Source organism: Elaeis guineensis, chromosome 1, assembly GCF_000442705.2.
Source record: "Elaeis guineensis isolate ETL-2024a chromosome 1, EG11, whole genome shotgun sequence".
In the NCBI taxonomy this organism is placed as follows: Eukaryota; Viridiplantae; Streptophyta; class Magnoliopsida; order Arecales; family Arecaceae; genus Elaeis; species Elaeis guineensis.
This window is the reverse complement of record NC_025993.2, coordinates 150,265,161-150,274,176: the sequence shown is the minus strand read 5'-3', so window position 1 is coordinate 150,274,176 and position 9,016 is coordinate 150,265,161.

Genomic DNA, 9,016 nt, shown 5'->3' with positions numbered 1-9,016 from the left:
GGTCCACGGTGGACCGGGGCAAGGGGGCCAGCAGCCCGCTGGCCTGGGCCGGCCCGCGCGCCCGGCCTGGGCCGCGCGCCCGCCTGGGCCGCGCCTGCGCGCGGGCCTGCGCGCGCCTGGGCCGCGCGCCCGCCTGGGCCGCGGGCCCCCACCGCGCGGGCCTGGGTCGCGCGTCCCGCTCGCCACCGCCTGCGGCCGCGCCGCCGCCGCCCGCCGCCGGTCGCCGGCGGTCCTCCGCCGCCTCGATTCTCGTGCCAACTTCATAAGCTCGTATCTCCTCCATCCGAGCTCCGTTTCAGGTGATCTTGGTCTCGTTGGACTCCGTTTTTCGCCGCGAACCTCGCTGTGGGCTCAATGTGGGATGAATCTCGAGGCGTCAAATCCTAACAATATATCTATGTATGTATGTATGTATGTATACATACATATACATATATATATATATATGTATGTATATATGTATATACATTCATACATACATACATATATATATGTATATGTATGTATGTATATATGTATGTATGTATGCATGTGTGTGTGTGTGTATATGTATGTATGTATGTATGTATGTATGTATGTATGTATACATACACATATATATATATATGTGTGTGTAGATAGATAGATAGATACATACATACATACGTACGTACGTACACACACAGATATATATATATATATATATATATATATATATATATATATATATATATATATATATATATATATATATATATATATATATATATATATATACACACGCGCGTACACACATGTATATATATAGATGCACACACACATGTATATGTGTGTATGTATATATATATACACACACATATATATGTATATCTATATATATACAAATATATGTGTGTGTATATATATATATATATGTATATACACACAGACATATATATATGTATATATGTGTGTGTGTATATATATATGTATGTGTGTGTGTGTGTCATTGCCATGAAAGTTTTCTTTTCCGTAGGGGAAGAGCGGTGTTAGAAATTTTAGATATCTAGCTCTGTCTTTGTATCAATCTCTTGCATCAGGTATATATATCTATTGCTTTAAGTAGTGTTGCATGATGATCTTCTGACCATAAGACGTATTGCTGTTTGTTGCCCATTTAAGGTCAAATAGTGTTGTTGTTGGACTTTTAGGCATAAGTCGTTGTCAGTTCGCGCTACTCAGATCAAAAATATACTATAATTATTCAATTGATATTTTAGATTTCTACAAAGATATTTTTTTTATCTAGAAATTCTTTGACTTCTTCTTCTTTTAGGGGGAAGGTACCTCCGTGGACGTAGGAGACCTCTCAAAATATAAAGTAGAACAATGGTTAGTTTCCAAAGTACCCCTCAAATCTATTTACAAAACCAACTAGTTAATACCAGATTCATGAATCAAAATGATAGAAAAAACAATCCCAATATCAAAATAACATAAATTAATTCCCTTAATCAACCAAGGATTAATTTTAAATCTCAAAAACAGATATGAATTTCTCCACCTAGGCTTAGTTCAAATAGTTGTCAAACCTCTAATCTGTAGGGGCATCAATAGTGTAATTTTAATATGCCTTAAAGATGGTAGGTTTATAGAGTACCATGATTCAATCCTAGGAATGGTAGAGTCAAGTTTTTTTGATGGTCAGGTCTATTGCAACTATAATACAGACCTTACTGTCAAAATCAAAGATAGAAACATTCTTAGAGCCTTGGAATTAGAAATCAAATTTCACAATCTCAAAATGTTGTCTAGTTCCTACCTAGCAGCAGTCTTAGTTAGAATGTATTTCAAAACAATCAATACCCTCGATCATATAGGGGCTCTACATAAGAGAGTCCTGGGTCAAATAGATTATTTCCAAACTGACCCAACTAAGGGCAATGTTTTTGTCCCAAGAATTTTAATTTGGGAACAAGTCCAACCTTCTAAGAATTGACTTCTTAGAAAGTCAGTTCCTGTAATTAGGCAAGAACATAGCCAACTTGAAACAATCACCACAACACAGGAAGATGATGTTTCAATCTGATTCAATAGAATAAGGATAGAAAAAAGTAATTGTTGCAGAATAAATTCTCCAGCTATTCCTTCAAACTCAACTCTTTCTGTTGCTCCATCAAGACAAAGCTGCTCAATAGATGTCAATTTGGTCCAAGTAAACCCTAGGCCAAATATACCTCAACCTGTCTACCAAGAATCAACCAAAGTAGAGTCTCCAAACATGTCTCCAACCTACTCTCAAATCCTAAAATCAATGTTATCAATACTGAATTCATCATAGGCAAAGATCTCCTTAGGAGAGAATTCTATGCTAAATACAACAAAATCAAGAGGGAAGAATTTTTTAAAACATATAACAAAACTCAAAAAGATAAAATCCAATCCCGTTATTATGCATTTATGAATTCAATCAAAGACCATATTGGATTCTTTGATTGGTTCAAAATGGATAATAAGACAAAAGAAGTAAATATGTTTAAAAAAAAATTAATTTCATGGAAAGATGGTAAAGGTAGAGTGATAGAAAGAATATATATATATACATACAAGTCCTTTAAAAATCAAAAGCGATCCATCTGAAGCTATAAATGGCAGAGATATCAAAAATATAATTGAACAAAATAATTTCACAAATCAAAATCTCAAAACAATAGGAGATCAACTTATAAGAACAGAAGAAAAAATAATTGAAGAAAAATCTCAAGAAATCAAATCCTCAAGTACAACACCAATATTCAAACCCTTTGAAGTGTCTAAAAAACTTAGTGAATAAATTCAAAAAAAGATTTATTAGGAGAAGTCAACAAAAGATTAGAGACCCTTGAATTAATTCATAATATTTTAGATACTCCAGAAAGAAGATATCCATCCAATAGAAGGCAATCAATTTCTATACTGATTCAGGAGGAAGATAGTCAGAGTCAGTCCACAAACCAAATCCAAGATGAAGAATCTGAATTGAGTCTAGTGTACCCAGTCCAGAACCCTTGAATCCAAAATTAGAAATTAACAAAATCAAAAGTTGGGCTAGTTCTTCAAAATAGTATGGTCCAAATCCACAAAGACTATACTGGTCCAGGCCTTCAATACCAGATCTAAGCTTTGAAGAAAAATCTTTAATCTAAAACCAATACTTAGCCTTAGCAATCTATGAATAGAATATAGATGGCTTATTTGAGTACAATATCTTCAATATTCTTCAAAAAATGACTATGATAGCCACAGCTTATAAAACTAACGGTAGAGCCCAAGATCATGCCATAGCCCAAGCTATAGTTGCTGGATTCACTGGCCAGCTCAAAGGTTGGTGGGATTTTTATCTCACTAACAATGAGAAAAATCAAATTTTAACTGCACTCAAGAAAACCATAGATAGCTAAATAATCAAAGATGAAGATGGTCAGGATATGCAAGATGTAGTCCCAACCTTAGTCTTCTCCATTGCCAAACACTTTGTAGGTGACCCATCAAAATTTAGGAATAGGTCATCTGAAATCTTAATAAATTGAAAATGCAAAAAACTCCAAGATTTCAAATAGTATAAGGACATCTTTTTAACTTGAGTTCTTACCCGTGAAGATTGCAACCAGCCATTTTGGAAAGAAAAGTTTTTGGTTGGATTGCCAACAATCTTTTTTGAAAAAATTAGGACCAAACTTAGGAATCAACATCATAGTAGGATCCTATATGATAACCTAATATATGGAGACCTAATCAATATAATTAATAAAGAAGGGCTGAATCTCTACATAGAGATGAAGCTTGAACAACATTTAAAAAAGGAGCAAATTAGTAGCAGAAAGGAATTAGATACTTTCTGTGAACAATTTGAAATGCAACCTATAGGCAAACCCCAGAAACCCTTCAAAAGGCATAAAATTTGCAAGAAATGCCAAAATAAGAAACCTCCCAAATCACTGTGGAAACCACCAAGGAGTTATAAACAAAAATTTTACAAATTTCAATGTGAAAAACCAAAATCAAAATTTTTCAAAAAAAGAAAAACTTCTTATCAAAAAAAGAAAAAAATCTTAATAAAGAAACCAGTCTGCTATAGATGTGGTAGAGCAGGACATTACAGTACAAATTACAAAATGAAATAGAAAATAAATAATATAAAATTAGATGAATCAAACTTAATAAATTTAATAAAAGAAAATCTAAAAAACCTTCTATTAAATTTAGACATAGAAACCTCAGCCAATGAATCAGGGTCAAATTCAACCTAAGCCATGAATTCATTTGATGGAGAAATCTATGTCATCACAAAAGAACAAATTTATTATTAGACTTTATAGACAAAGTCCAAGATCCAAAACCAAAAAACAATATTTGTTATAATTAAAAACCTCTTTAACAAAGGAGAATAAAGAAAAGGAAGTTTAAACTTATGCCTTAAGTAATATACTTAAAATGTTTGACACTCCATAAAAAAAAAAAAAAACCTTACAAGATCTCCAAAAAAAAAAATCAAAAAAGAAATAGCTCAAATAAAAACACAAATTGAAAACATCAAAGGAAAACAATCCATTCAAAAAACTAAAGAACCAAAAACTTCAAGTTTTATTGAAGTAATTTCCTAACTAATGATTCAAAAATAGAATGTTGAAATTACTCTGCTGATAGATGACTTCAGGCTGGACACTATAGCCCTGATCGATTCTGGAGCAGATTTAAATTATATTTAAGAAGGTTTAATTTCCACAAAATTCTTTGAGAAAATCCAAGAAAGGTTAAGCATAGCTAGCTAGCGGTTAAGTCTCAAAATCAAATACAAACTAACAAATACTCTAGTTTATAACAATAATGTGTATATCAAAACCCTGTTCATTCTCGTCAAAGATTTAAACCAATTAGTAGTCTTAGAAACATCCTTCTTAAACGTGATTAAACCATTATATGTAGATGAAGAAAGGATCAAAGTAAAGTTCCTAGGACAAGATTTAGTTTTGCAATTCATTAACCCACCTTTTTACAAAGCCTTCCAAATATTAAAAGACAATGCAATAAATCAAATTCAAAGAAAACAAAAGCAATTAGAATATTTAAAGGAAGAAGTTAGCTTCAAGAGAACTGAAGAGCAACTTCAAAATCCAAATACAAAAGATAACATTCAAAAACTACAAAAAAAATTGGTGAAAGAAAACTGCTTAGAGTTGCCGAATATATTTTGGAGCAGAAAGAAACATATGATAAATTTGCCTTATGAGGAATCTTTTGATGAAAAGAAAACTCTAACTAAGGGAAGACCTATTCAAATAAATTCCAAAATGTTAGAGTACCATTAAAAAGAAATTTAATTTTTGTTAGCCAAAAAATTGATTAGACCATCAAGATCACTCTAGTCCTGTGTAGCTTTTTATGTCAAAAAAAAAAAAGAACTGAGCTTGAAAGAGGTGTCCCAAGACTTGTAATAAATTACAAGCTACTAAATACCGCTCTCAAATGGATCAGATATCTAATCCCCAATAAAAAAGATTTACTATCAAGAATAACAAATGCAAAATTATTTTCAAAATTTGATCTAAAATCTGGATATTGGCAGATCCAGATTAGTGAGCAAGATAGGTACGAAACTATATTTACAGTCTTATTCGGACAATACAAATAGAATGTAATACCTTTTGGCTTAAAAAATGCTCCATCAAAATTTTAAAGAATAATAAATAAAAATTTCAAATCATACACAAAATTTATAATAGCTTATATTGACGACATTTTAATATTTTCAAATACAATAGATTAACACTTCAAGCATCTAGAAATATTTGCTAGGAAAATAATAAATAATGGTTTAGTTGTGTCAAAACCCAAAATAGAACTATTCAAAACTCAAGTTAGATTTTTAGGATATAACATCTCTCAGGAAACTACAAGGCTAATCCAAAAGTCCTTAAAATTTACTAACAAATTTTCTGACCAAATCTCAAATAAGAAATAACTCTAAAGTTTCTTAGGTAGCCTCAACTACATAGCCGACTACTATAAGGACCTTAAAATAATTACAAAACCCCTTATGACAGATTAAAGAAAAATCCTCCACCTTGGATTGATATGCAAACCAAGACAGTCAAAACAATTAAAAGCCAAATTCAAAGTCTATCTTGTTTAAACCTAGCAGATCTTAGTTTACCCAAGGTAGTAGAAACCGATACCTTAAACTTAGGTTTTGGAGGTATCCTTAAACAGCTTAGGAATTTCAAAGAAGAGTTGGTTTAATTTTATTTAGAAACTTCGAATGAAATCTAAAAAAATTATTCAACAATTAAAAAGAAATTTTTAATAATTGTTCTATATATTTTAAAGTTTCAATTTGATTTGCTAAGTTAAAAATTTTTATTATGCGTTGATTGTAAGTCTGCCAAATATATTTTATAAAAAGATGTTAAAAATTTTGCTTCAAAATAAATTTTTGCGAGATAGCAAGCAATTTTATCTGTTTTCAAATTTTAAATTGAATTCAAAAAAGGCACTGACAATTTCCTTCCTAACTTTTTGTCCTGCAAATATCTACAGGGATCACCAAATGGCCCCAAAAAAGCAAACCACTAATCCAAAATAAACCAAAACCAACCCAAAGCCAACCACTTCCAAAATTCGAAGTCCAACCAAATCTTCAATCTTAGAACTCAAAATATGGTATGAAATAGTTACCCAAGAAGAAAAAGACTAAAAAGAAAGAGAAACATTATCCCTCTCCACTCCACTCTTCATTTCTCCAAATCAGTTTGCAATCCTAGCTCAAACAGAAGCATTTCAAAAAGCAGTTGCAGAAAATTACTCAAAATCTATAAATAGTTTCTTTTAAAGATAAAATGGCTTTTGGAATTTTTGACCCAAAGCCACTCCAAGCTATTCCACCCAAAAAAGTCTTCTATCAATACTTTGATAAAAAAATTCTTCAATCGATAGTAATAATTAAAGATAAATATTTCATAAATGATCCTAAAATAGTGGCTGAAAATATCTTTTCTCAAAACTGGCATTTTCAACCCAGAGATATCCAAAAATTTCAAAATATTTATAAATTTATTTTGTTAGATACAAAATCTATAACTATTAAGTATTATAGAGATAAAAGTAATACAAATATTTATACTCATTCTACTATTCAAATTCTTTCTATTTTAATATCTACTACTTGGGAAGATCATCTCTCAAATTTCAAAAGATTTTCATAAAATTATTCATCTCAATACTTCAATTATTGGGATTATGTTATGGTCTGGTGCAGTACCTTCCTTTACCAGAATCTGCAATATAAATATTGTTGGCTGTTTTACTTCAAAATTAGTATAAAATAATAATTTTCATATTGGTTCAGCAATTGGTGGAACTATTATGGGCCTATTCCTCAAATTCTCCCTTATGTAGTCATTGAGGGCTTTAATCTATTTCAAGAGAAGGTCATTGTCCCTTCTTGCAATCAATAATATTCTATTCTCTTTGAATTCTATTCTCAGTTTGCTCAATCCTGGATAGTCACCTGAGAATACACATTTGTTCAAAATCCACTTTTTTCTCCTTCTTTAGAAAGAAGGTTCAAAGTTAAATGGTCGGCTGAGGTCAATCCAGAACGTGTCATCAAGCCTAAAATTATTGAATGGTTTGCCTGATACTCTTTGTAGGACCACCAGCTATGGATTCTTCTACCGCAAGATTTTTGAAGCAGAAATCTAAGATAAGTGCAAGGCTCACAGCAGTCAAATCCAAAATTGAGTATAAAAGGCTCCTTCTAGAATCCCTCTCAAACTTAAAAGATGAAGAAGAAGAGAAAAAAGATTACGCTAGCTCTTCTTTTGATCCACTCATTCAACTAGACGATGACGTCTTCCCAGACTCCCAACCATAGCAGGAGGCATCACTGCTGACATCACCACCACCTAACCCATGCTTAGCCCTACGTTATGCCACCACGATGCCTGTCCAGCATGTATTCCGAAAGGTGAAATTCACCACGAATTGATCTGCATGTTTTATTGCCAAGTACACCAAAGACTAGACCTTATGTCAAGGTGACGATTGTTTTCGAACCCAGCGAGATATTTTGTACTTTAATTTTCTGAGCTGTACATACATTAAAATGATGTGATGATCTGTTTGTATAAATTTTTTTTTTAATGTATGATAGTAAAATAAATTTTAAATAAATAAATAAGTTCACCAACCAAAAATCATTGTATGTATCAATTTATTTTAGCAAAAAAATATCATCTGACTTGTTATGGTTTTATTACAACGCTAATGGTGGAAAAACGTGGGTAGAGGATGAAGCAAATGTAGAAACAAACAAAAAAAGTCTTGTAATTTGTCGAAAACAAAACTAGAGATAAAAATAAAAGATAAAGTCATTTTTAAAGTAAAGGGCTTATGCTGAAGTGTGTGTGTAATCAGTTCAGTGGAAAGGTTTAATACATCATTTTAGTTTTTATAGTTTCAGTTAAAATACCAGCAACTGAAAATACAAAGAAAATTTATAGGACTGATTTAGTTGACGAAAATTGAAGGGAGGAAGAGGCACTTCCTAAGAAGTGGAGAGAGTGTCTCTTGTTTGATTGAAATTTTAAGAGAAGAGAGAATAGAAAAAATACTTCTATGAGAAGTCACTTCTCATATTCTATGAGAAGTGAAAATCCAAAGAGAAGGTGGATTTTGGTACTTTTCGTAATATAAAAAGTGATGGTACTTTTTTTTGGATAAAATACTTATTTAAGATCCATAAAATATCAATTGATGGTTAGAATAAAATACTGAACAGCAATATAATATTATATTAATATTATCTTAATATTTATATAAATATAATATTAATATTTATTATATTTTAATATTATTTTAATATTTATATTAATATAATATTAATATTAATATAATATTATATTTATACCTATATTAATAAATTTATTATATTAAAATATTTATATTATATTAATGTAATATTAATATATTAGTATTATATTAATATAATAAATTATTATGGTCTAATATTATATTATAA